At 44.6% G+C, this 26,078-nt stretch overlaps 1 protein-coding gene across 2 annotated transcripts in view; it reads left to right on the top strand.

The window, feature by feature from the left end:
• Positions 1 to 26,078, top strand: part of crygs3 (crystallin, gamma S3) — a 62,262-nt gene that overhangs the window by 19,749 nt on the left and 16,435 nt on the right. The window lies entirely within an intron of this gene.

The raw sequence follows: 26,078 nt of genomic DNA on the forward strand, positions 1-26,078 counted from the left end.
CCTATACAGAAATATAAGTGCAATGATCAAAACATCAATATTACCGTATTTACTCGGATATAAGCCTCCTGCGTGTATAAGCCACACCCTTAAAATTGCCTTTAAATTGTTGAGTGTCACAATTTTCACCCCTATATTTATGGTTTTAATAAGGAGTGCAAATGTGCTGGTTTGAAGCGAAAAGCTTTTGAAAAATCATCACACGTGGTATTTCGGAGATACTTTCAGAATCAAAAGCACATTGTTAGAGTCAATATCATAAGGAAGTTAATGTGCCTGTCTTTGTGAATGCAAATAGAATCAAAAAGACGTAAAGTTGGACAAAAACTGGAACCACACATGAAGTCTTCCACGAGATGGGGAACTTCTGCAGACTGTGACCGAGGTAGAGAATATGCAGAGTCGCTCTTCCAAGCTTATCCGCACAGTTCCTCAGTAGTCTGGAGCTGAAGAAAACAGCAGCAGGGCAGAACTCCTCGACTCTGTTGCTGGTAGGCGCCGCCAGCTCTTCCATCCTATCCTACGATGGAATGGTTGGTCAGAAGCATTGCTTCTTCTCCCGGCACTTTTGTCCAGTTCCGAAACTTCTGCGGCACCGAGGTGTTGCTCCTTCTGCTGCGTATTGTAACAGCTAGTCCCATGTGTGTAACAGCTAGTCCCATATGTGTGACAACGTAAACTTCGCTGACAAAAAAGAAGTAGCCGAAAGAAGCCAGGCTAACAACAAGGAAAGTTGTAAAAACATTGAAGTAAAAAGTATAAAGTACAAAGTAAAGTAAAAAGGGATGTATTAAGACATAATAAAATGTAATTTAAAGAAAGATAGAGGGGCGGTAAAACAAAAAACAAGTGTACTGAGGTACTGCCATTGGCTCCCGCTTGAACGGCGCCAACTTGTAATGACCGCATGATTTTCGATCAGCCTTAACTATTGTGCTGTGCTGACAAGGTAAATGCTATGGTCAGACCACGGTTAAATACGTTAAGATGGCGGCGCCCTGAGCGAGCAATAGCAGACAAGTACTCGTGTCTGGCCAGTCATAGCACAATTAACTACAGTAAGATGGCCGTGCCCCAAGCGAACTGTGACGGGAACTTGAGTTACAAGTTTGATGGAAGATACGGTTAATTTTTTTCCTTGATTTATATTTATAGATGTTAAAATACATTTTATTTACCATTTTATCTGTTTATCTTTACTTTATTTTGAAATAAATGACCGTATCGGCCACATTGCCTCGCATCATTACTTCCCAGCGCAATTGCGTCATAACGCAACGGTGCCATTTTGTTGTGACATCCTTGTGTCATGGCGCCGTCAACTTGCAGTTTCATGAAATGTCGTGTTTTTATGCGCTTATAAACCATTCCCTCGATTCAGTAATTTTTTGTCCAACAAAAGTGGCTTATATGTGAGTAAATATGGTATGTATCACAGCTATAACCATGTCAAAGGTCTGTTATGTATTAATATTGAAAAATAATTTATATATTTACAAGTGTAACTACTTTAAATACAGACGCTCCCCTACTTACGAACGAGTTACTTTTTGAGCGTTGTTCATAACTTGAATTTACAATTATACTGAATTGTACAAGTATATTGAAGGTTTATATAGGTGCATTTGTATGTTTAAGGCTTGTAATAGTAACCAGCATTGGTTTGTACTGACAAAAAACATTTAATAAAATGGAGACAATACATACAGTACTGTTTACATTAGAGAGATGGAGAGGGAGATTTACTAGAAACTGGCCGAAAGAAGCTATCCAATGATGATTGCAGTTTTCTGCTTTTTTTCATCATAAATGCGGTAGCACTGTATGGCATCGTTCAATTGATTTGCAACCTATGTGCAATGTTTATTTTTGGGGCCTGCTGCTCGATCTTTCTGTTTATAAATGGTACTGACGGTCGAACGATTCAAGTTGTATTCTCGTGCAACGCTCACCACTTTCTCACGCGCATCAAGCTTCTTTATTATTGCCACTTTCGTTTCAAATGAAATGGCTTGCCTCTTCCTTGCACCTCCCTCACTAGAAGCCTTTCGCTTTTCACCAACCATATCGAATAATGGATGCACGAGATATTTAATGACAAAAATGACAAGGGTTATTTGCGCACTGGAGATACGTCACGCACTTCCGCAACTTCCGCACTGCAACAAACTGGTCAGAGGAAGGTGTATGCTGGGTGGCCTGAGCTCTCAAAGCGCCAGGCGTCGGTATTAGCGGCGGAAAGAAGCACTACTCGGAAAAAGACGCTCATTACAAAATCAAATTTCCAAACATTTTTTGAAATTAACGCAATTTGCAGACATGTTCGTATGTACCGTTGTTCGTAACTTGAATGTTCGTAAGTAGGTGAGCGTCTTTACTGTCTAAATTTAAAAAAAAATGGTAAATGAGAGTTTTAGTCCAAGTCCTTTGTATTCTTTTGGCCATGGGTTCATTCTCCGCGGGATTACTGTTCTCGCTTTACTAAACATTTCAGGTAACAAAATAACTTTATAGAACACAATTGTCTCATATAAACAAATCTGTCAAAACATTTGTTTTGTTATTTTATAAACCACGAGGACGGTCAAAATTGTTGATAAAGCTGGATTCCTTCGGTATATTGATCCCCAACGTCGAAGGAGTAATACAATTTCAGGTTCACCAATAGACATTCCCAAATGCTCACACAAATGAAGAGGAAAAGACAGTCTTCTGGAATTTTCACTTGCAAGGAGAATGACCATTGAGGCAATCTTCAACTCCGTTCTGACCTTACCTTTTCTGTTATTTTATTACATTTGAAGGCTCTGATCACAATGTACGTCCTAACTCTAAGGGGAGGGGTGGATCCAAAAGTGAGGCATATGAGTGTGCATGTGTAGTCAAAACAGACGAAAGTCAGGAAGCCTTGTGGAGTGTCTATGCTGGATTCCCAGATAGTTCCCAGATCAGATTCAGAGCACTGCAAGGCGTTCTGGATCATCTTTGTTTTACCCACTCCAAACAGGCCAAGACGTTTTGGCTTCTTTTTGTTTGGTACCCAGACGTTTGGTCGCCGGACGTTTGGTCGCCGGACGTTTGGTCGCCGGACGTTTGGTCGCCGGACGTTTGGTCGCCGGACGTTTGGTCGCCGGACGTTTGGTCGCCGGACGTTTGGTCGCCGGACGTTTGGTCGCCGGACGTTTGGTCGCCGGACGTTTGGTCGCCGGACGTTTGGTCGCCGGACGTTTGGTCGCCGGACGTTTGGTCGCCGGACGTTTGGTCGCCGGACGTTTGGTCGCCGGACGTTTGGTCGCCGGACGTTTGGTCGCCGGACGTTTGGTCGCCGGACGTTTGGTCGCCGGACGTTTGGTCGCCGGACGTTTGGTCGCCGGACGTTTGGTCGCCGGACGTTTGGTCGCCGGACGTTTGGTCGCCGGAGGTTTGGTCGCCGGATGTTTGGTCGCCGGATTCATTCGCTCTCAAAATTACAATCAGGAGAGAGTTTACTGTTGAACTCGATCAACCAGGTAATCTCGCTATCAAAATTATAATCATGAGTTTGTAAATGTCAGAGCATTAATATCTAAATATCTAATATCAAAATTATCAATAAGTTGTGTATTATTGACGTGTGTACATGTATTTTAAACTACGGACTGCGGGCCATATACGGCCCGTTAGGTTTTTTAATCCGGCCTGCCCAGGTTGTCTAAATAATAGTAAAAATCAATGACCTCATTAATTTCCCTTTGCCCTGCAATACCCCCGTTTCCCCGGTCGATGGCGCACTTGACTAAACTTTGAGTGTAATTTGGAGAACAACATGCCGCTCATCACTCTCAATTTAAAGACTGCTTTCATTCGTAGAATAATATATTCTTAATGCTGAATGTGAATTTGAAAATACGTTTTCACTTTCAATTGTGTCTTTTTTCTTACATTTCAATCCTCAGGTGTGACAAATTACATTGGGTGTCCAAATACTCCTGGCCGACTCCTCTGTAAAATTTTAGCATCCATTCTGGTCGGCAAGTCAAAAAGTTTGCCCACCCCTGGTATAGACAAACTTGCCTCTTTTATACTGTCATTGTCCCAAATTAAACACACTATCAATAAGCTGCCATTGACCGTGGAAGACGTCCGATTCGTGTTGACTGAGGTACAGATGCTATTTATGTTATTAGAGCTCCATCTAGAGTACATATAATGCAACAGTCAACATGAACCGGACGCCTATCGCCGTAAATGGCAGCTGGACGTCCGGGTACCGCTCTTGCTATGGAATAATGAGTTGTTTTCTAGCAAAAAGAAAAATCCTCAAAGCCAACATGAATCGGACGTCTACCGATTATAGAGCACCCATACACTTATTTGGCAGCCATTACTAAACAGGTTATCCCTCCAAAGAACTGACTATTCGGCGCATCGTATTTTTAGCCGCAGTGTCAATGTGCTATTTATGTATTTTACTCGCACAAAGGACACACCGTTCTTTTACACGCAGCCAGGCATGGCATATCTACAGGGTGTCTCCAAAAAATGAACTCACTTTTAGAATAAAATGTACTCACTTTTAGAATGACCAGAAAACCTTTATTTGTGAACATAGAGTGAAGTGAAATAGCATCAAATACAGGACACAAATTTAATTGAAAAATCATGTTCGCAAATGTTTAAAGTGATGACCATTATTGTCCAGACAACGCTGATAACGCGCATCAAGGGATTGGCAAACGTCGTGAAACATGTCATTAGGATTATCAGGACATTGTCTTTCAATTTCCAATTTCAATGCATCAATTGTCCTTGGTTTGTTGCCATAAACATAGTTTTTAAGTATCCCCACAAGAAAAGTCCATGGGTGATAGGTCTGGGGAATGCGCAGGGTATTCAGTGGGGCCACTTCGTCCAATCCATCTGCCGGGTAACACTGCATCGAGGTAAGCTCGTACGTTGTGATGGTAGTGGGGGGTGCTCCATCTTGCTGAAAGTAAATCTCGCCGCCATTACCAAACATGTTTACATGGTGTTCAATTGTTACGTGAGGATTTGCAGGACACCAGTATGTGCAATTATGGCGGTTAATGTACCGTTTATTTTGAAGGTTGCTTCATCGCTCCACACAATTTTGTGTCTTTCTCCAGTCTCCTCCACCACCAGTCTGAGTCCTACTATTCCATTGGTTCTTTCAATGAGTCCAGCTCTTTGGGGGCGGTAGGCGCAATGATACCTCAGGTCGATTCCAAGATGCCGTCCCATAGCTTGGATCACTCAGCTCACGAAAAGAGCATTTCTCCAAATGACTCATGGTATTCCATGGCTTGGAATGATCCTTTTGCATATGGCTTTTGCGACTGCCATGGCGCCCGCTTTTTTGGTTGGGCATATCTCAACCCACTTTGTCAATAACCACCAGACAGTACCTGTATATACCACCTTATTTCAGCTCGATGAAATCCATGTTCCGAACCTGAAGACAGTTTCTGCATATTTTTTTAAAGTAGGTTCGGAGTCCTCTGGGACTATACTATCCCTCCTGTTGAGACATGACTCCCCCCATGGCTCAATTTGACAGTCAGTTCAAACAATGATCATGGAACACATGGCTTGTTTGCATCGAAGCCGTTCTTGAGTATGAGCGGCTCCTTCTGTTTCCCTGTAGTTTCTCTTTTTCTAATTGTTTATTTGAACCCTTTGTAAGAAGGATTAGTCTCATTTGAAACACTTTCACCTTTTTTTTTGTATATCGAGACAATAAAACCAGTAAAAGAGTTCCCTGTGGTTTTATGTCATTGCTTACTTAGCAATAATCTTTCCAATCAATATTGGCGTGGTTGTCGTTTCGTTTTATTATGTCAAAAAGTTTGTCACCTGTCTCCTCAAACGTTTCAACTGAGAGAACCTTCTCACAGTGCAAAAGGTGGATCCATATCCCCCTCTCGGCTATTTGCACATCTGTTGGTTGGTTAGCAACGCTTGGTATGGACGTTCTCACTTTAAGGCACCACCTGGCACCACCATTGGTCCGTTTCCTGTTGAGAAGCACAATCTCCCTCTGCTATCCCTACTTCAATGCATTTCCTTAAAGATTTTCCTTTTTTTTCTTTTTCGTTTTTAATTCAATTTCGCAGAGCAGGTTATTTGTTCCTTCACGTCAGGTTTGACATTTGGAGCTGCTGCATTTTCATCAAAAAGTTTAATTTGACTAAATATTTTTTTCCTTTATTTCTCACCACCATCCCTTATAAAGGGCTTATTGGCGATTCCAGAAATCGATTGCAAATTTCCGAATCCTTTTCCACCTTGATATCTAAGTCAATTATTTTTATTTAAACCTGCCAGGTACAATTTGGGTGCCATTATCTCTATAAATCAATGATTCTTTGGAATTCCACATGGTGCACGGTCTTTGTTTTTGTTTTTTCCAATCTCTATCGCTCTCGCTCTCTCGCTCTCGCTCTCTCGCTCTCGCTCTCTCGCTCTCGCTCTCTCGCTTTCGCTCTCTCGCTTTCGCTCTCTCGCTTTCGCTCTCTCGCTTTCGCTCTCTCGCTTTCGCTCTCTCGCATTCTCGCCCTCTCGCATTCTCGCCCTCTCGCATTCTCGCCCTCTCGCATTCTCGCCCTCTCGCTCTCTCTCTCTGCCTCTCTCTGTCACTCCTTCAGCTGCTTTCCCTACACTTTCTGTTATATGAACTTGCAATAATCTTTTTTTGCCTCCAAAACTCTTTTCCATTCACTTACCAAAATCTTTTCTATTCACTTACCAAAATCTTTTTTATTCACTTACTAAACTCTTTTATTCACTTACCAAAATCTTTTCTTCAACAATTCCCCTTCTACGCTCATCAAACCTTGCATATCCTTCAAATTAGGACAGAAACCATGCCTCTCCACCCATCGCGGCAGACACAGGCAACTCCCCACACTATGCATCCGCACATATCCCACATCCGGTAACCCTCCGATCTCCATCCTGCAGTCTGGCAACAAACCCATCTCCCTTGTCGTTTTCCAACCCATATTCATCACTTACTTAATAGTTTAAATAACAATTTTATTCTAAATTTTCAGAAATATTTCTCTACTTCGTGATTCACCCAATATCTCTGAATACACCAAGACCAAAAGTCCCTGACTGTGTCTAAGGAGAGTCCATGACTCTATTAACGGACCAAGACTATAAGTCCCTGAATTATTTTTGTTCTACTTACGTTGGTCCCTGACCAAAAACTATAATGTTCTACGCACGTTGGTCCCAAACCAAAAACTATTATGTTCACCGTAAGTTGGTCCCAGACTGCAAACTGTTATACTACCACAGTGATAATACTCACCCAATTCTAATTATCACACTTCATGGAGACAGAAATCCAAGGGTGAAGTCACGATCTTTCTCATTCCGAACCTGCCCGAGTTCGGGGACACGTCACCAGATTACCGGAGCGGCGAGGGAACGTCCGTCGGGTTGACCCTTTCAATGTCTGATGCTGTCGTCCTGCTCCGTCGTCGCTCCGGCAATTGTTGGCTGTTGGGTCCCGGGTTTTGGCACCAAAAAATTTGTAAATACAACTTCAGGAACAGGTAAAGAAAGAGTGACATCAATTTAATAGGAAATAGGTTTATTTCCGGACCGCAGGGTTGTTGGAGAATGCTCAAACAGCTGTGAACCTCTCACAGTCTGTCGTCCTCACAATTCTCTCTGAATGAACAGTGGGTCAGTCTTTATATAGGAAAACAGGGCAAAGAACACTGGGGTAACACAGGTAATAATTCTAAGACCATGATATAGGGCAGAGTTTATGTAAACAAAACTGGGCTAATATGGTTATATATTTGCAGATTTAAGTTGTATGCAAACACGATATTTTTATAGCTCATACAAACTGCCGCAGCCTATCTTATATTGCCCGATTCGAGCAAACAGTTCCAAGTTCCGAGTTGGCCACATTCCACAATACAAGGAAACAATTGCAAACCCTGTTACCCAGCCTATGTTACCTTTCGTCAGGCAAACAAACATTTGCAAGGCCAGCCTGTTAGCCTATCCTACATTCCACTGTCTTAACAAACAATTGTAAAACCAGTTTGGCCACATGGCTCGACATGAACAAACAATTATTAAGCCAGTTGGCAGGTCTACCCCACAAACCTAACGGGCCGTAATTTGAAAAACAAGGAAGCACACGCCAATAATATGCAACTTATTGATAATTATGATACAAGATATTTAGATATTAATGCTCTGACATTTACAAACTCTCTCATGATTATGATTTTGAGAGCGAGATATTACTTGGTTGTTCGTTTTCAACAGTAAACTCTCTCATGATTATAATTTTGCGAGCGAGCAAATCCGGCGACCAAACGTCCATTCGACGAAATGTCCGTTCGACGAAACGTCCATGCGACGAAACGTCCGGGAACCAAGTGTCCCTTGACTAAACGTCCGTCGACGCAACGTCCGGTCACGCTTTGTTTAGGTGAACTAATGTTTTCAGGAGCAAAGAATATACTTCGTTGCAAGCAAGTGTGATACGAGTAATAAGTTTAATAGCGAAGCAGTATATTCTTCGTTGCAAACTAATGTTTTATAACACGAAATGAAATCCTGATACTGTTCATACAGGGACTGGACCCGTGGGGTTTCTGTCATGACACGTCATGACACGCCCCCGACCTCTGCAGCCAGAGCTCTGGCCTCACACCTCAGAAATAGAGGCACGGAACATGGTACACTCAGACTCAATGTCCCCTGCCTCTTCACAGACCCGAGAGAAGTTATGACAGAGGTGTGACTTAACTCCTGATTGGGGACGGGGGGTTCCCAGCAGACCCCTACACATCGTTTAGAAGCACATTGGGATCCATTAACATTATATCTCGGAAGCCTACTTAACAGTAAATATCTTAAATGCATGACTTAACAAGCAAGCTTAGCGATTGAATAACTAATAAATTATAATCTGAAAATCTTAAATACAGGATATATTAATGTTACACTTGCATCATTTCTGCGACCAACTGCACTGGCTAAAGCCTTGCTGTGTCTGTTTTCATGTCATAATTAACAGCTCATGATTAGCATCATGCCACTTGTCACTCGTTCAATACATAGTCAAAAGAAAATAATACCAAAGCAACAGAATAGGATACTTACCAACAGCTCCTCTTCCTTTTTTGTGGTGTACTCCTTACTTTATTGTAAGCATATGCAAAAAGGCAAGTGAGCCCATTCCCAATGGGTGTGATCAAATGTGTTCTGAATAGCAACACAACCAAATAGGGAGATGAGCTGAGAATAAAAGGTGCAATCTTCACTTACCAATCAATAGTCAGATCAGTGTAAACATTCTTCGAGAGCCCCATGTCCAGATAATAAAATTAGTCAAGTAAGAAACGTGTTTCTCTAACAAGACAACAGAGGACCATAAATGTCACAGGCCACAGGTCTACAAAGTAAATGATGGATAAATAACCTACCTACAGATACACTATTTTAAAGCAATGAAGAAACCCTTGTGATTATAAGGACTATTTTTCTTGTGGTTAATCCACAGCCTACTCGCTTGGCCAATCAGTGCTGAAAGGAATTTATAAACCGCTAGGCACACTAAAGTCTTAAATTTTCTCCAAATTAGACAGGGTGCTACAATACAGAGCGCCGTGTGTATGCTCTAAAGCAGGGGTCTCAAACTCAATTTACCTGGGGGCCGCTAGAGGCAGAGTCTGGGTAAGACTGGGCCGCATCAGGATTTCCACAAGATAAGCGCTGATAAAAAATTCCAATGTTATCAAATATCTTTATTTTTTAACAAAAAATAATGAATTAAATAAATTAACTTAGAGATGAATAAAAAATAAATCAATCAGTAATAAAATAATAATAATGAGCATACAGTACATATACAGTGGATGGCTAAGTAGAGAAAACGAATTATTTTTATTCCGTTTCAAATGTCTATTAACAGCTCTTTAAATTTTAACTTTCTGAACTTGAATGGAACATTGAACATGAAATATTCTGGACACAGCTTCTCTTGTCTACTTCTTGCTGCTAGGGTAGAGCTTGAAGATGCTCATCAGCAAGTCTGGACCTATACTTGGACTTATTAAAGTTCAAGGTGGAGAAGAGTATCTCACACAAGTATTTGCTCCCAAAAAGGCACATGGTCCGCTTGAACATTCGGGAAAGTTCAGGGAAGCTGAGGGTCAACTCTCTCAAAAATTGCCCAAGCTTGTCTGCTTCTCCACTCACCTCCCTGAACTTTCTTAGAGTGCAGAGTTGCACTGTAGGTCAATGAGCTCCATTTGAAGCTCAGGAGGGCCATCTTGCACATTAAGGAGAAGGGGTCCGCAAAAAATTGAAATGTGTCTTTCTGTGTCTTGAAGTCTGCAAACCTGTGATCAAATTCCTGCTGCAGCTTCGAAATGGCCTCAACATACTTCTCACCACTGAATGGTGTGCCTGCATCTACAAGAGCCTTGCATGCTGGGAAATGGCAAATGTTGCCTGAGAGAGCTGGGCTTTCCATAACACAAGTTTAGTGCAGAATGCTCTCACGTTGTCATAGGCAGCACTGACAAGTTGCCCTTGGCCTTGTAGCTTCTTGTTCAGTACATTAAGCTCATGTGTGATATCAACAAGCTGTTATGATCGCGCCGCGTAGTGCGACACGATCGGTGGGGAAGTTGAACCCAGATGCAGAGTCGCCGAAGTAAATGGAAAGGTGAGGCAGATCTGTAGCTCTTGTAGGTTGATTTAATAAACGGGGTAACATAACATAAACAACTTGGCTTGACCACTCATTACAACGAAAAGAACATGCGGCGTGGCGTCAATGGAAACGGCAATGACTACGAGGATAAACAGGAAACGAAACCAGAACGATCCGACGGCGTTCACAGAAAACCATAATGCTTAAATACCAAAAATAATCTAATCACGTAACTAGCCACAGCTGATAATTATCGTGACGTCATGCCAGGCGAGGCAATCCAGCCACTCCTGACAGTACATCCCCTCTAAGGGACGGATTCTAGACGTCCCAAGGTCAATTACAACATGAGAAACGGGAACAAGCAGGGAGGGTGGGTGGGAGATCTAGAATTGTCCGGTGGTCTTCCACACCAACCCAAGAACAGACGGAGAGGTCGCTCCGGCGGGCGTCCGCGCCAGCCTGAAACAAGACGAGGCAGTAGTCGGTCCGGCGGGCGTCCGTGCCGGCCAGAAACGAGACGAGTCAGTGGCAGGTCTGGCGGGCGTCCTTGCCTGTCAGAAACAAGACGGGGCAGAGGCAAGTCTGGCGGGCGTCCGTGTCTGCCAGAAACAAGACGAGGCTGTGGTCGATCCGGTGGGCGTCCGCGCCGGCCAGAAACGAGACGAGTCAGTGGCAGGTCTGGCGGGCGTCCGCGCCGGCCAGAAACGAGACGAGGCTGAGGTCGATCCGGCGGGCGTCCGCGCCGGCCAGAAACGAGACGAGGCTGTGGTCGATCCGGCGGGCGTCCGCGCCGGCCAGAAACGAGACGAGGTTGTGGTCGATCCGGCGGGCGTCCGCGCCGGCCAGAAACGAGACGAGGATGTGGTTGACCCGGCGGGCGTCCGCGCCGGTCAGGAACGTGACGAGGCAGTGGTCGGTCCGGCGGGCGTCCGCGCCGACCGGATACGAGACGAGGCAAGGGCAGGTCTGGCGGGCATCCGTGCCAGCCAGAAACGAGACGAGGCAGTGGTCGGTCCGGCAGGCATCCCAGCTGGTCCTTTAAGTCTTGGCCAAACTGCCTGCCTTCAGGAGATATTAGAAGTTTAGTACGGTCGGGCACCTTACCCCGTATGCTCGGGGGGTGGACAACTCTCTCCTCCCGGGAAACCGGAGCATTGCTTCTCTGGACGTCGCCGGCCCCGTCCTCCAGGGGCACCGGCGAATTGCCTCTCTCGACGTCGCCGGCTTCTTCATCCAGGGACTCCGGCGCATTGCCACTCTCGACGTCACCGGCTTCCTCCTCCAGGGGCACCAGCGAATTACCACTCTTGACGTCACCGGCCCCATCCTCCAGGGGCAATGGCAAATTGGCACTCTCGACGTCGCCAGCCCCTTCATCCAGGGACTCCGGCGAATTGCCACTCTCGACGTCACCGGCTTCCTCCTCCAGGGGCACCAGCGAATTACCTCTCTTGACGTCACCGGCCCCATCCTCCAGGGTCAACGGCAAATTGGCACTCTCGACATCGCCAGCCCCTTCATCCAGGGACTCCGGCGAAATACCACTCTCGACGTCGCCGGCCCCGTCTTCCTCGAGCGCCGGAGCATCGTCGCCGCTTCTGGGCGGGCAGGCGCTGGACGGGCAGGCGCTTGGGAGAGCGGTGCTTGGGAGAGCGGTGCTTGGGATAGCGGTGCTTGGGAGAGCGGTGCTTGGGAGAGCGGTGCTTGGGAGAGCGGTGCTAGAATGGCCGTCCGTCACCAGAAACCTGATCCGTGGCTTCGGTACGGGTGCGACCGGCAAACCCCAAAGGCAACGGGAGTAATTTGCGTGGCCTTGGCACAGGAGCTTGGGGCACTTGAAACGGCGTGGTGGGCCGAGTAACTTCGGCCACCTGGACAGGCGTGGTGGGCCGAGTAACTTCGGCCACTTGGACAGGCGTGGTGGGCCGAGTAACTTCGGCCACTTGGACAGGCGTGGTCGGCCGAGTAACTTCGGCCACTTGGACAGGCGTGGTCGGCCGAGTAACTTCGGCCACTTGGACAGGCGTGGTCGGCCGAGTAACTTCGGCCACTTGGACAGGCGTGGTCGGCCGAGTAACTTCGGCCACTTGGACAGGCGTGGTCGGCCGAGTAACTTCGGCCACTTGGACAGGCGTGGTCGGCCGAGTAACTTCGGCCACTTGGACAGGCGTGGTCGGCCGAGTAACTTCGGCCACTTGGACAGGCGTGGTCGGCCGAGTAACTTCGGCCTCTTGGACAGGCGTGGTCGGCCGAGTAACTTCGGCCACTTGGACAGGCGTGGTCGGCCGAGTAACTTCGGCCACTTGGACAGGCGTGGTCGGCCGAGTGACTTCGGCCACTTGGAACGGGGAGGGCTGCATAGTCCCTAGGAGCTGCTGGTACAGCGTGGTCGGCCGAGTAACTTCGGGCACTTGGAAAGGCGTGGTCGGCCGTGTGACTTCGGCCACTTGGACAGGCGTGGTCGGCCGAGTGACTTCGGCCACTTGGAACGGGGAGGGCTGCATAGTCCTTAGGAGCTGCTGGTACAGCGTGGTCGGCCGAGTAACTTCGGGCACTTGGAAAGGCGTGGTCGGCCGAGTAACTTCGGGCACTTGGAAAGGCGTGGTCGGCCGAGTAACTTCGGGCACTTGGAAAGGCGTGGTCGGCCGAGTAACTTCGGGCACTTGGAAAGGCGTGGTCGGCCGAGTAACTTCGGGCACTTGGAAAGGCGTGGTCGGCCGAGTAACTTCGGGCACTTGGAAAGGCGTGGTCGGCCGAGTAACTTCGGGCACTTGGAAAGGCGTGGTCGGCCGAGCAACTTCGGCCACTTGGACAGGCGTGGTCGGCCGAGTAACTTCGGCCACTTGGACAGGCGTGGTCGGCCGAGTAACTTCGGGCACTTGGAACGGGGAGGGCTGCATAGTCCTTAGGATCTGCTGGTACAGCGTGGTCGGCCGTGTAACTTGGCCAGTGGTTAGTGTGTCCAGGCATTGCTTTCGCTTCGCTCTACGGCGTGGCGCTCGGCGCTTCCTCTGGGAGGATTGCACAGCACCCCCACCATCATGTCGTGCCCCATAATGGTTGGTTAGCCCACTCTGTAATTGCTGGTCGGGGTATTTGGAGTAGAAATTATCGGGGGAAAAATCGGGATAATCCTCCTCCAGTGGAAGGTCTCGGGGTCCGAATTGGTCGAAGAATTCATCATCGGATTCCGAAACGCCAGCGAAAAAATCAATTTCCTCAACGATGTCCTCCTCACCAGAATCTTCAGGCTCCCTCCATGGTGAATCAATTCCTTTGGTCATAGGCATAAGGTAACTTGGGCGGTCGCTGGTGGTTGTACGCACCTGGGCATCATGATTAAACAGTAAGGGCTTCCCAGGGCGACGTGCATAGCAGTGGTGGGGCGTATGAGTACGCTGCGGATCTAACTCTCCTACCAGCTGGGACTCATCTCCAGCAATGATGTGCCTGAGAGCCCCGCACCACGGTGTGTTCATTACAAAACTCCTAAACGATTCTGAGGGGTTTCTTATACACTCCAAGCAGTCCGGTGTCTTCGAGGTGGATGGTCGGCGTCGCCGAGCGCGTCGGCGCGAGCGTGGGTGGCGCTCCGCTGGGTCCATGATGGTCGGATCGTGCTGTTATGATCGCGCAGCGTAGTGCGACACGATCGGTGGGGAAGTTGAACCCAGATGCAGAGTCGCCGAAGTAAATGGAAAGGTGAGGCAGATCTGTAGCTCTTGTAGGTTGATTTAATAAACGGGGTAACATAACATAAACAACTTGGCTTGACCACTCATTACAACGAAAAGAACATGCGGCGTGGCGTCAATGGAAACGGCAATGACTACGAGGATAAACAGGAAATGAAACCAGAACGATCCGACAGCGTTCACAGAAAACCATAATGCTTAAATACCAAAAATAATCTAATCACGTAACTAGCCACAGCTGATAATTATCGTGACGTCATGCCAGGCGAGGCAATCCAGCCACTCCTGACACAAGAAAAGATAAGTACATGAGCCATTTGGGATCACTTAGCACAGGAACAGCAACCCTGTCTATCTCCATGAAATCTTTTACTTGTGCTCTCAACTCAATAAAGCTCTTCAACACGTTTCCACTGCTGAGCCAAAGTACCTCAGTGAAGTAGAGCACATCCCCATATTCAGACTCCATTTCCTCTAAAAAAATCACGGTACCTTCTGTGCTTAAACCCCTGAATGTGATTTGGTTGATGCATTTCACAACGACAGTGATAGGTTCATTAATAATTACCCTTCTTTGTAATTATCAATAACTGCAGGCAGACATCTCATTCAATTACTGACACTTCATTAAATAGATTGGATCACGGATAAGAACCTTAAGGGAAGATACATCGAGTATCCTCTCGAACAGTATTTCGCGTACGGCTTTAAGGCATTTGGATAAAACAATCACGCCTTCATTTGACCAAACAATCATATAACAATTACATAAAGAAGACCGAAGTGCATCATGAGTGCTATGGAAGGGGCAGATATCCCGGGTCCTTGCTGCCTCCTGATCAACAGCCCTCAGAGCCCGATACTGGGTGAGATGTAGCATAAACAATCTTTGTATAAGAAGTCCACGTGAGAGTGGACCAGGCGGCTGTTTATGACCTCGAGCCGAACAATAGGAAGAATGATTTAACAAAGAAATGAATTTACTACACATATATGTATAATAGTAATACAGAATAAACCCAACAGACAGACATCACATTATCAAACTTCAGGCATCTGCTGCGAAGGGCCTGCTGATGGATGATGCAGTGCAGAGCTATGGCCTCCTCCACAGCCTCCTCTTTCAGTTTTTTTTAACAAGTGCTACCAGCCCATTCTTCCTCCCCCTCATTGATGAGGCTCCATCAGTTGTTATTCCAACAAAGCTCTTCCATGGCAAACTGGCATTCTCAATAGCATCACATAGCTGGTGAAATAATTCCTTAACGGTGGTTTGGCCATGCATTGGAATTACTGTAAGCAACTCCTCCATCACTTCAAAATTGTCATCAACACCATGGACATATATTGCGAGCTGGGCAGTTTCTTTTATGTCGGTGGTCTCATTAAGAGCCACTGAATATACACTGAAACATTGTGCTTTTTCACACAGTTGATCATTAATGTCATGTCAGGTTTAAGACCATATACATTCAATAATATCGGAGCAGAGGAAACACACAGCCAGCAGTGATGAGAATTTAACTCACTTCATATGAAGGAGGAAGCCAGAATAGCCAGAGCAGAAAGATGTGTCTATCTTCCTGAATGACCATTTGGAATTCCTGGCAACTCCCCGCAGACAAACTGGTTTTATTAACACAGGATCATGTGACAGAGACAAACTTAAGGCGGGAAGAAGTAGACAAAGACATGGGGGTGTTGTGATAGATAACACCCCCTCTAACTAAAAGGAGTCGTGATGGGAGTTACCACAAGGTCGTGCAAAATTCTATTCCAGTCACTACACTATATAAACCAAAAGACATAATAATAAGCATAAAATACATTCATACTTCACATTTCCCCCCTATAGTAACTTTGAAAGAATTTTCATTTAACATCAATTTATATCCCTCCTACCTAGGTTCTAGAATATAAACATCATCAACAGTTACTTATCAAAGAGAATGGAAAACAATAAAGTCATTTGTGAAGGCACAAGTGAAAAACGTGAGATAGTTTTAAGGTTATATAAGAAAACAAAGTCATTTGTGAAGGCACAGGTGAAAAACGTGAGATAGTTTTAAAGCTATATAAGAAAATTCCTCTGTGTCCCTCTTTATGAGCGAACACAGTTTTGAAGTTAAGACATGTACAATTACCCGGATGACTCGACATACCGTCACTCGTCGCATTTCAAAATGATGGGAGAATCTTCATTACGGCATGTCACGCGGTGATACTGTATGTCGCTGTAAGCTACTAGCGTATGTTGGACAGTATTTTGAACCATAGTTTTCATTCAAGGGATTATACACATTGAAAAAATACAGAAGAGTAACATAATTGCAAGTAATGGTGTTAAAAATTTAACCAGAATCGTGAACCACGACCCGGATATTAACCACGACCAAAGTGATGCACCTATGGCTGAGTGAGCCTGGGCCATAGCGTTGGCCAAGGGTTTCATTTCCGCTATTGCATGGGTAATGTTACCTTCATCACCGGTTTCATCTGGGATGAAAGTACACCAGTGTTCTCCGAGTATGGCGCACACACCGCCATCCTTGGCTGTTATCAAATCCAAGACCATACAGTCTTGGAGCTCCATTTCTCTAAGGGCTTGTAATTCATCTGCTATGCCCTGTAGAGCCTTGACAGTTTGGGTAATAAACAGTCCCATCCGATAATTCAATGTTTCTACACGGAGCATAACTTTACCCACTCTAATCTGTGGAAGTAGTGACAGTATGACTTTTTCGGAGGTGGACCATAATTTGTGATCATCAGGGACGTCACTACCCCAAATTGAATCATGTGATTTAAATTGTACAGGTGTAAATCTCTTATATCTTACTGGTATTTTCACTCCCCTCGAAAGGAATGCACCTTGAACCATCTGCACCATTGCACAGCGACCATTCCATGCTGGGGGCAAACCCAAATACACTGTATAACCACACTTCCAATACCCATCATCTTGGGCAGGGGTGGCCAACCAGTCAGAGACCAAGAGCCACATTTTTTTACTGTGTTACCGCAAAGAGCCACATCACACACATACCTTTGCTCAGCCAGATTTATTGTAAATGTCACACACCAGCATAGTAATGACATAAATTGACTCCTACAGTACTAACAGCACAGGCCAGTCATTATCAACAATGAACATTGTGTGCACTGTCTCACACAGACAAACTCTCAGTTCAACCAAGTCCACAAACAAAAATATAATAATTTACAATAGCGTTTTTCTTTTACTATGCATGTTACTTAGTGGGACTTCTGTCATAAAATCAGAGCCTATTTTTGCGCTCCTTGTGAGCTGTCATTTATTATGAATGGCTTTTAACTAGCGCGCCCACCACGTGGGTGTACACATCGCTCTCCTATTGGCTGCTCCCGGCTGAGCACTCTCGTCTTGGTCTGCCTCGCAGGGGGTGTGGCTTTTTTAGCCGACGCTCGATCTTTGGGATACTTTTTGTGTGCGCGACGCCGTTCATTCTCGCTTCTGGTTCACGGGAGCTCTCCCACTCTGTTAAAAACGTTTACTCAAATGACCTTGCTCCTACTGGGAAACTTTGAGGTATTGTCATCCCAAGCACATGCGCATTGGACGAAAATACCGAATTGAACTCAAGCGAAGCGCACACGCAAATAAAAATAAAACACAAATACAAACTTTGATATGGACGTAAGAGCCGCATGAAACCGGGCAAAGAGCCGCATGCGGCTCGGGAGCCGCGGGTTGGCCACCCCAAGATTCTTGGGGATCAGTGCCCATTACATCAGGGAGAGTGTAATAGTCCCTGCAGGTGGCACCCATGGGTACTCCTGTGGCATTGAACCTGGCTTTGTTAGTGGTGTTTCGTCTGCACGGGGTAAGTATGTCCCTACAGAATTTCATGGGGACTTCTCCTATTGGTCTGGACTTACCCCAGAATGTCATTACTAGCGAAACACACAGCCTTAAAAATCACGTCGGTATGGGACGTTGTTTAACATAACTAGATCTGTCCAATCATAGTTCAAAAGCCTTGTGAATTTTCTACCTGTTAAAGGTGGTACAGTGGCATCAACCTCGGGAACTACAGATCTTAATACACCTTCTATATACCGTGATCTCAGTATGTCGGGATACCATAGAGGTGTGTAAGTTTTATAGGTATAGGGGTCGATTGGCTTGGGATACACTGGTGGGGTACCTGTGGAATAAGGCGTACGACTACACACATAACAACTTTCTTTCTCAACAGTTAGTTTTTTCTGAAATACCATGAAATTATACCACATATTTTCTTCAAAATGATTCTTTGGATTGTTCTTTTCATACCACTTCACTCTTTTTTGCGACAGTAGCATGGGACCATCTCGATTTCCTGCTCGAGTCTCAGTGGGCAGGGCATCCAGCCACGCCCAGGTTGCGGCTGATAGTAGGGTCGCTGTGATGGGGGTGGCAGCAGCTTTCATTTTGGCTTCTGCGCGGGAATGCAGAGTCTATGAAATGTCAAAGTTAAGCAAGGGGCGCTCGGGGCAGGTGAGTAGACGTCTGATGATGTTCCACGGACAAGGGTTTTGGTACCGTCCGGCTTGCAGTCTACTCACAGTCCCCTATGTTTCGAACCACCTTGACCTGAGATTGGTGAATCTACGTTGACCTCTCAGCAATCTTTGCAGCAGTGGAGGCTGGTGAGTTGGGCCACGAATGGGTCTTCCCATTGTGGAGAGAACCAGGACTTCCTTTTTATGACTCGGATCAGCATCCAGTCACCTGGCTTCACCACCTCCTGCAAAGTAGACATAAGGGGATCCCAGCAGCTTGCATGTTCTTTGGACAAGCTTCTCCAAACATGTGACCATCCATTCTGAGAGTAGATCAGCCTCGCCCTTAGTCTTTTGTCATGTTTCACCTTGCCATAGAGGATGTTGAAATGGTCTTCCATGAACATTTGTTTGCTCTACCAGTCCCACACTCTTTTGGACGTTGTCCTCGTTTGGGCCTGAGGTTACCTTGCACACCATGTCTGCAACAAATAAAACAGTTCCTACAAAAAAATTGAAAGTAGGTATTTAGACCTCTAGGACATGGAACACACGCTTTACCATGTCCATCATCCCCCCTGTTGAGACATGGTTCAATCCATGGCTCAATTTTGGAATATTTTTTTGGTAGGCCGACTAGGCCTTTAGCTGTGCACAGATCTTCTGCAGACTGTTCTGTGCCTTTCTGTATAGATGCATCTCTACCTTCTGTGATGTAATGTTTTGCATATCAATTAATACTGTTTTCGACTCAGTTTTTGTTGTTGTGAATACTGTGCAGTAAGTGTTTGCCCTGCTGCTTTAGCTGCTGTCGTCTTTAGCGCGTGCTCAACACCTGCAGACGGCCACTTGGTTGGGCTTAATTCTCAAATGGACAAAAATCACAACAATCTTACTTATTCCATCCCTTTGCTTGTGAAAATCTGAATGCTTTATCAGTCAAAAGTAGATATACTAGCTGTTATTCTATTGCGATTGCTGATTCCTTGTTAAGATCAATAACTATGTTTGATTTATCCTTTCCTGCAATTACACAAATTAACTAATCATGCTAATAATAGGAAAAATACAAAGGGCAAACCAGGCTGCTTTCTCCTCAGGAAAACAGCTTTCCCGCTCTCTGCAACAGTTACATTCACGTCAATTAATATCCAGAAACAAATGTAAACATTTATAACTCTGAAAAGAATTGAACTCACTAAATTGTAACCACACCTTGTTTATCAGGGTTAATATTTTATAGCATAATTGTCCTTTAGAGCCATTAAAACTCATGACTTATAAAAAAACTTAGTAATCAAGTCGCAATTCAATTAACAATGTGTATTGCGATGCATATTAAACTCAGTTGTTTGAAATTCTAAAATATCCCAAACTAGTAGTTTTTTTTTTTCAAATGCAACATTCCATTGTCTTTGGAGTTTGCCAATCATCTCCTATAAAACTTTCTTAATCAACATTTTCCAATTGTCAGGCATGAAATTAAAATTTAGTTACATATCTATCCATTGTAATCTCTCTTTTATCTCTAATCGTTTACTTTAAAAATCTGTAGGAAGGTTTGTTCTCAATTGAAACGCTTTCACTCTTTTATGGAGACAATAAAACCAATATAAAAAGTTCCTTATGGTTTATGGCATTGCTCCTCAAGCAATAATCTTTCCAATCAATATTGGATGCTTTCCATTACGTCTGATCGCGTCAATAAGCTTATCTTACCTGTCTCCTCAAACGTTTCAACTGAGAGAACCTCCTCACAGTGCAAAGATGGATCTGCATCCTCCTTTTCAGATATTTTCATGTCTGCTGTTTGGTCAGCAACAGTTGCACGGACGTTCTCATTTTGGGTTGCTCGTGCGTCTTCTCCATGTTTCCAGTTGAAAAACACAGTCTTCTTCTGCTAACTCAAAATTAGTGCGTTTCTTTAAAGTTTTTTTTTTATTCAGATAGCCAGATTAGACTCATCATTCAGCTCCAATCGTGTAGTGAATGATGGCGGTTTTGTCTATAGTCTACTAAATAAGATTTCCATATTTTGTTGTCCGGTTGACCTCGTTATGTAGGCGCAATGATTTCATAACGAAATATGGAACCTTTTGTCAATCCCGTCAATCAGTCTGTTAACACAATTTGGATGCCATTATCACTATAAATCAATGGTACTTTGGAATTTCATATGATGCACTGTTTTTGTTTTTTTATTTCAGTGCTTCAAAATTTCGCATTGCAGATTTGTTCCTCCAATTCAATGCATTATCATAAAAAAAAAATTCTTTGGACTAAACAATTTTCCATAATTTTTCATCGCCATCCAAAAAGGCTTATTGGCGATTTCAGAAATTGATTTCAAATTGCTAAATCCTTTTCCACCTTGATATCTAACAGATTGATTATATCTTGGTGGATGGCCAATCAAAAACACAAAAAAAACAAACAACCATTCACGCTCACACTCATTCATAATCAGACATCAGTGGTCAGCAATTTTTGTCACTAGTGGAGAGGTTGGCAGCTAACCACTTTTTGCAATCCTATCAGCACTAATCGTTCTCAAAAGAACTAGGTTAACAGCATTTGGTTGCCATCAATTGTTTGATATTAATGCAATCTGTGATATTTTAATAGTCATTAATATGACTCACGCTAAAGCATATTTCATCTAGTGATGGAAAAACAATGAATCATGTTTCGTGCACTAAACATATTCATCTTATTCCATCCTATAGAAATCATGCTAATTTACCTAATAATTTGGATCAATGCCATTTCTGCATTGTTTTCTTCTCGTATGATATCATTAATAATTTGGATGAATGCCATTTCTGTCTCCTCTGCCTCTAAATCCTTATCTCTCTCTGCTCTTCCTTGGTGCGAGGTAACTTGAGATCTCTTGCCTGGAATTCCAGGAGCCCCCGCAACCCCCCTTGTGTCCTTTGTTTGTAAAAAGGTGCCTGGTACGAGTCTGTACGAAGAGGGTGCATAGGTGGGGGCCACTGTCTCTTAACAGGCCTGGAATCAATCAAAGATTTTATGCTGGCGAGTTTTGGGATGGGTTAGTAGGAGGTGGGCTAGGGAAAAAGGCTTTTTTCACCCCATTTGGCCGCCATTTTTCCTTTGTCCTCGGCTCAGCCATTCTTCACGTGTGCTTTGCCCTTTTCAGCCCCCCACCCTTATCTTGTTCTCTCTCGGGATGTCCGTCCCAATCCGCCTTCTCTTAAATACATATTTTTTCTTGCTTCTTAATTCCTTTGAATGGTTTGCAAAGGTTCCACTAACAATTCCCCCCAAACCATGTGCTTTGTTCTTTTTGGTCCATTCTCCTACATGGGTGCAATTGTCAGGAAAATGTCTCTGCATGAATTTCACATCATCTGGATATTCTTTACTATTCCCAGAGCCCATTTTGGATGCTTTTTTCCTCTTGTTTTTTGGTTTTGAACTTTTTCCAAACAATGGTCAAATGTTACTTTATTAATATATTTCTTTAGGATTTTTTAGGGACGTCCCAACTAATTTATTATCTTTTTAATAACGTTATTATCCTATTTATCAGTCTATGTCGACTTTATAACCGTTATTCTTTTATTCTGCAAGGCTCGTGCGCGTCACGGCGTACTTCCGTTTTTATTATAACTCTATATAATGATTACTTTTTATTTAGCGCTTTTTACTCATCGAGTGCATTATTTTTGGAAGGTTTCCCTTATTTTGAACAATCTGTGAAATCCTTTTAACACCGCGTCACTGGCGCACCTCTTGGAAACACTTAGTTTGCCGACTAAGCATTCATCCGTTGCATACCTTACGTTTCTATTTTAATTTTCTTAACGACATACGTAATCCCCGCATGTATGCATCCCTTATCTCCCACTATTGGAGCGTTTTTCTTCGACTCTTTCACGAATGGAAAAACGGGATTTTCACCAGCCTTGTTATATATAAATTTTTAAATGCACCTACCGTCTGCCTGCCTCCTCTTTCTCCGGCCGGGTTCCTTTCTTCAAACGGGCCGCGATCGACCGAAAAGGCCCTCTCTTTCAAAGTAAGAGCAGCTGACGTCAGTAATTCTCTGCTTTCAGTCCACCGCGGTCCGAGAAATTCAGAAATGAATCCCCGGGTATCGGCACCAGAAAATGTCAGGTTTAAGACCATATACATTCAATAATATCGGAGCAGAAGAAACACACAGCCAGCAGTGATGAGAATTTTACTCACTTCATATGAAGGAGGAAGCCAGAATAGCCAGAGCAGAAAGATGTGTCTATCTTCCTGAATGACCGTTTGGAATTCCTGGCAACTCCCCACAGACAAACTGGTTTTATTAACACAGGATCATGTGACAGAGACAAACTTAAGGCGGGAAGAAGTAGACAAAGAAATGGGAGTGTCGTGATAGATGACACCCCCTTAACTAAAAGGTGTCATGATGGAAGTTTCCACTGGGTCATGCAAAATTCTATTCTAGTGACTACACTATATAAACCAAAAGACATAATAACAAGCATAAAATACATTCATACTTCACATGTCACTTGACAGGTCAGAAATGCGCTCAACCACGGTGTTGGCAGAAAGGCTGATGTGGTTGAACTGACTTTATTTTCTGGACAGGCAATATGTGAAGCCTGTAAAATGCACTTCTTGATAAATTCACCTTCCGTGATTGACTTTCCTGCTTTAGCAATCAGCTCACAAACGGGGTAGCTAGCTTCGACCGCTGCATTACTTTCTTTGGTAGCCTTCTTGAAGAAATCCTGTTGCCTCAGAAGACGTGTTTTAAGACTTGCAACCTGGTTGGTTCTCATCTCCCTGGTATATTTTGTACTCCTCAGCATGTCTCGTATAACAACGTTTTAAATTGTATTCAATGTGCACCGCAACTTTTTCAGTGCAAATGAGACACGTCAGGGTGCCGCTGTGGTCAACAAAGAAATATTGCACTCCACTTTTCCTGAAACTGTCTGTGCTCATCACTGACCTTTCTCTTCACGGCAGGCTTTGAAAGCGACATCTCTGGGGCTGTCATATGTTTCCACTTGGAATGAGTCTCGGGTTGAACTTTTAACTTTCAGTCGCGCGGGTCTGTGGCGCATGCGCTCTTTCGCTCTCCGATCCTATTGGATTACGGCAGCACTCCGAATTTTTCAAGTGTAATGTTGACGCACTTACTGTTAAGTTTCAGTTTCACTCGCGCAGATGGATACAGACACAGACACAAGCTGGATCAAGGATCACAACGCCTCATTCAGTTCTATGCTGAGAGCAGCAGAGGACTGTGCGCGCCGAGCGGAGTGATCGGCTTCACTGCTTCTCTTCCGCCCAGCTGATTGGAGGAATGAATGAGTGAGTGAGCAAGGCATTGGACAACCCAGCCAATGTCCCGCCCTCCAGAGCCATATACCTCACCGTGATTGGTTCATTCAGCTCCGAGCACAGTGTCATTCATATCAATCTCGAGGGCTGCACGAACATTAATCTTTCATATTATTCATATTGCGAGGGAATTTTAGATCAACGAATCCATTGTTCGCGAATGTAGGAAGCAGGAGAACTAGCATCACCAAGTCAAGAAGAAGAAGCTGAGTTGATTTGCAACATGCGTGCCCATTTCCTTTCTCACAGCAGCGGTGAAAAACCAAGTCACGAAAATGAACTCGGAGCTTGCCGTCATTTCCTAAGGCTTAACTAAAGAACTCCAACTGCTGGACATCGGCATCAACCGGGCGTTCAAAGCAAAGTTGCAAGTGGCATGGAAACAATGGATGATAGGTGGCAAACACAGCTTTACGAACGGTGGCAGGCAGCGCTGGGCTAGTTACGCCACTATTTGCCAATGAATTGTGGCCGCTTGGACTAACGTGTCTGCTTGCACTGTTGTTCTTTTGCCAAAGCCTGCATCATTTCTGTCGAGCCACATGGCAATGTAAGTGACTCTGACAACAAAGAGAGGGAACCCGGCGTTTTTGATGAATCATTTGGACAATTGTTCAATTCGTACACAGAAAGAGGATTTTGATGGATTTGTGGGTGATAATCGATCAAAAATTGTGATTACTGAATAAAGTACAACCGAACACAGTTTTGCTTCCGTTGACCTTTTAAAAATGTGTCCGTACGTTTAAGTTGGTGTATGTCGAAGCTGGTGTATGTTTTGCCATGCCTGGCTTCAGGTTTTGGTGCAATGCGTCTTTTGTGTGTCAGATACAGAAATAGCACTCATTAAGGACATGGCGCCTTTAAATGCGGTGCGCCATATAATTGTATATATGGTATCTTGAATGTGGAAATAAAATCACATTTTATTTCACACTAAAGTAGGGTTCAGTGAATGGACATATGAAATTGGTGGGGTTTGGTGAATCCGCATATGAAACTGGTGCGGTTTAGTGAATCTGCATTTGAAACTGGTGGGGTTCGGTGAATCCGCAGATGAAACTGGTGTGGTTTGGTAAATCCGCATTTGAAACTGGTGGGGTTCGGTAGTTCCAACAAGGTTAAAAACCACTAATGTTATGCTTGTGCCTTATTCGACAAAGCGCCCTATGTATTGGCAAAAAACTGAAAACATACCCGAGACTGCGCCCTATGAGCGTTTTATAGGTGTGAAAATATGGTATTTGTGTGGACAACAAGAATACAAGAACGTTTTAAAGTGGTCCCATACCTTTGAGAGGTGGTATAGTGGTGTGTACAGAAATCTCATCTCATTTTCTGAACTGCTTTATCATCAGTGGGGTTGTGGGGGGTGCTGGAGCCTTTCCCAGCTGACTCCAGGCCAGAGGCAGGGGACACCCTGAATTGGCGGCCAGCCGATCGCAGGGCACATGGAGACGGACGGAATACCATGCACTCACACCCATACCCATAGGCAATTTAGAGCGTCAATTCAGCCTACCATGCATGTTTTTGGAATGTGGGAGGAAACCCATGCACGCCCGGGGAGAACACGCAAACTCCACACCCATGACCTTGATTTAAACCCTGGGCCCCAGTGCTTTGAGGCCGACGCGCTAACCACTCGTGCCACCGGGCCGCCTTGTGTCTAGAAATATTTTCATGAAATGGATTTGTATATTTAATCATCTTGACTAAGACTCGTAATTTTTAGAACACAACTTGGTATGTGCTCTGCTTTATGTGTTATGACTTCAACATCCGAT

The sequence above is a fragment of the Stigmatopora nigra genome, chromosome 11 (assembly GCF_051989575.1).
Source record: "Stigmatopora nigra isolate UIUO_SnigA chromosome 11, RoL_Snig_1.1, whole genome shotgun sequence".
Taxonomy (NCBI): Eukaryota; Metazoa; Chordata; class Actinopteri; order Syngnathiformes; family Syngnathidae; genus Stigmatopora; species Stigmatopora nigra.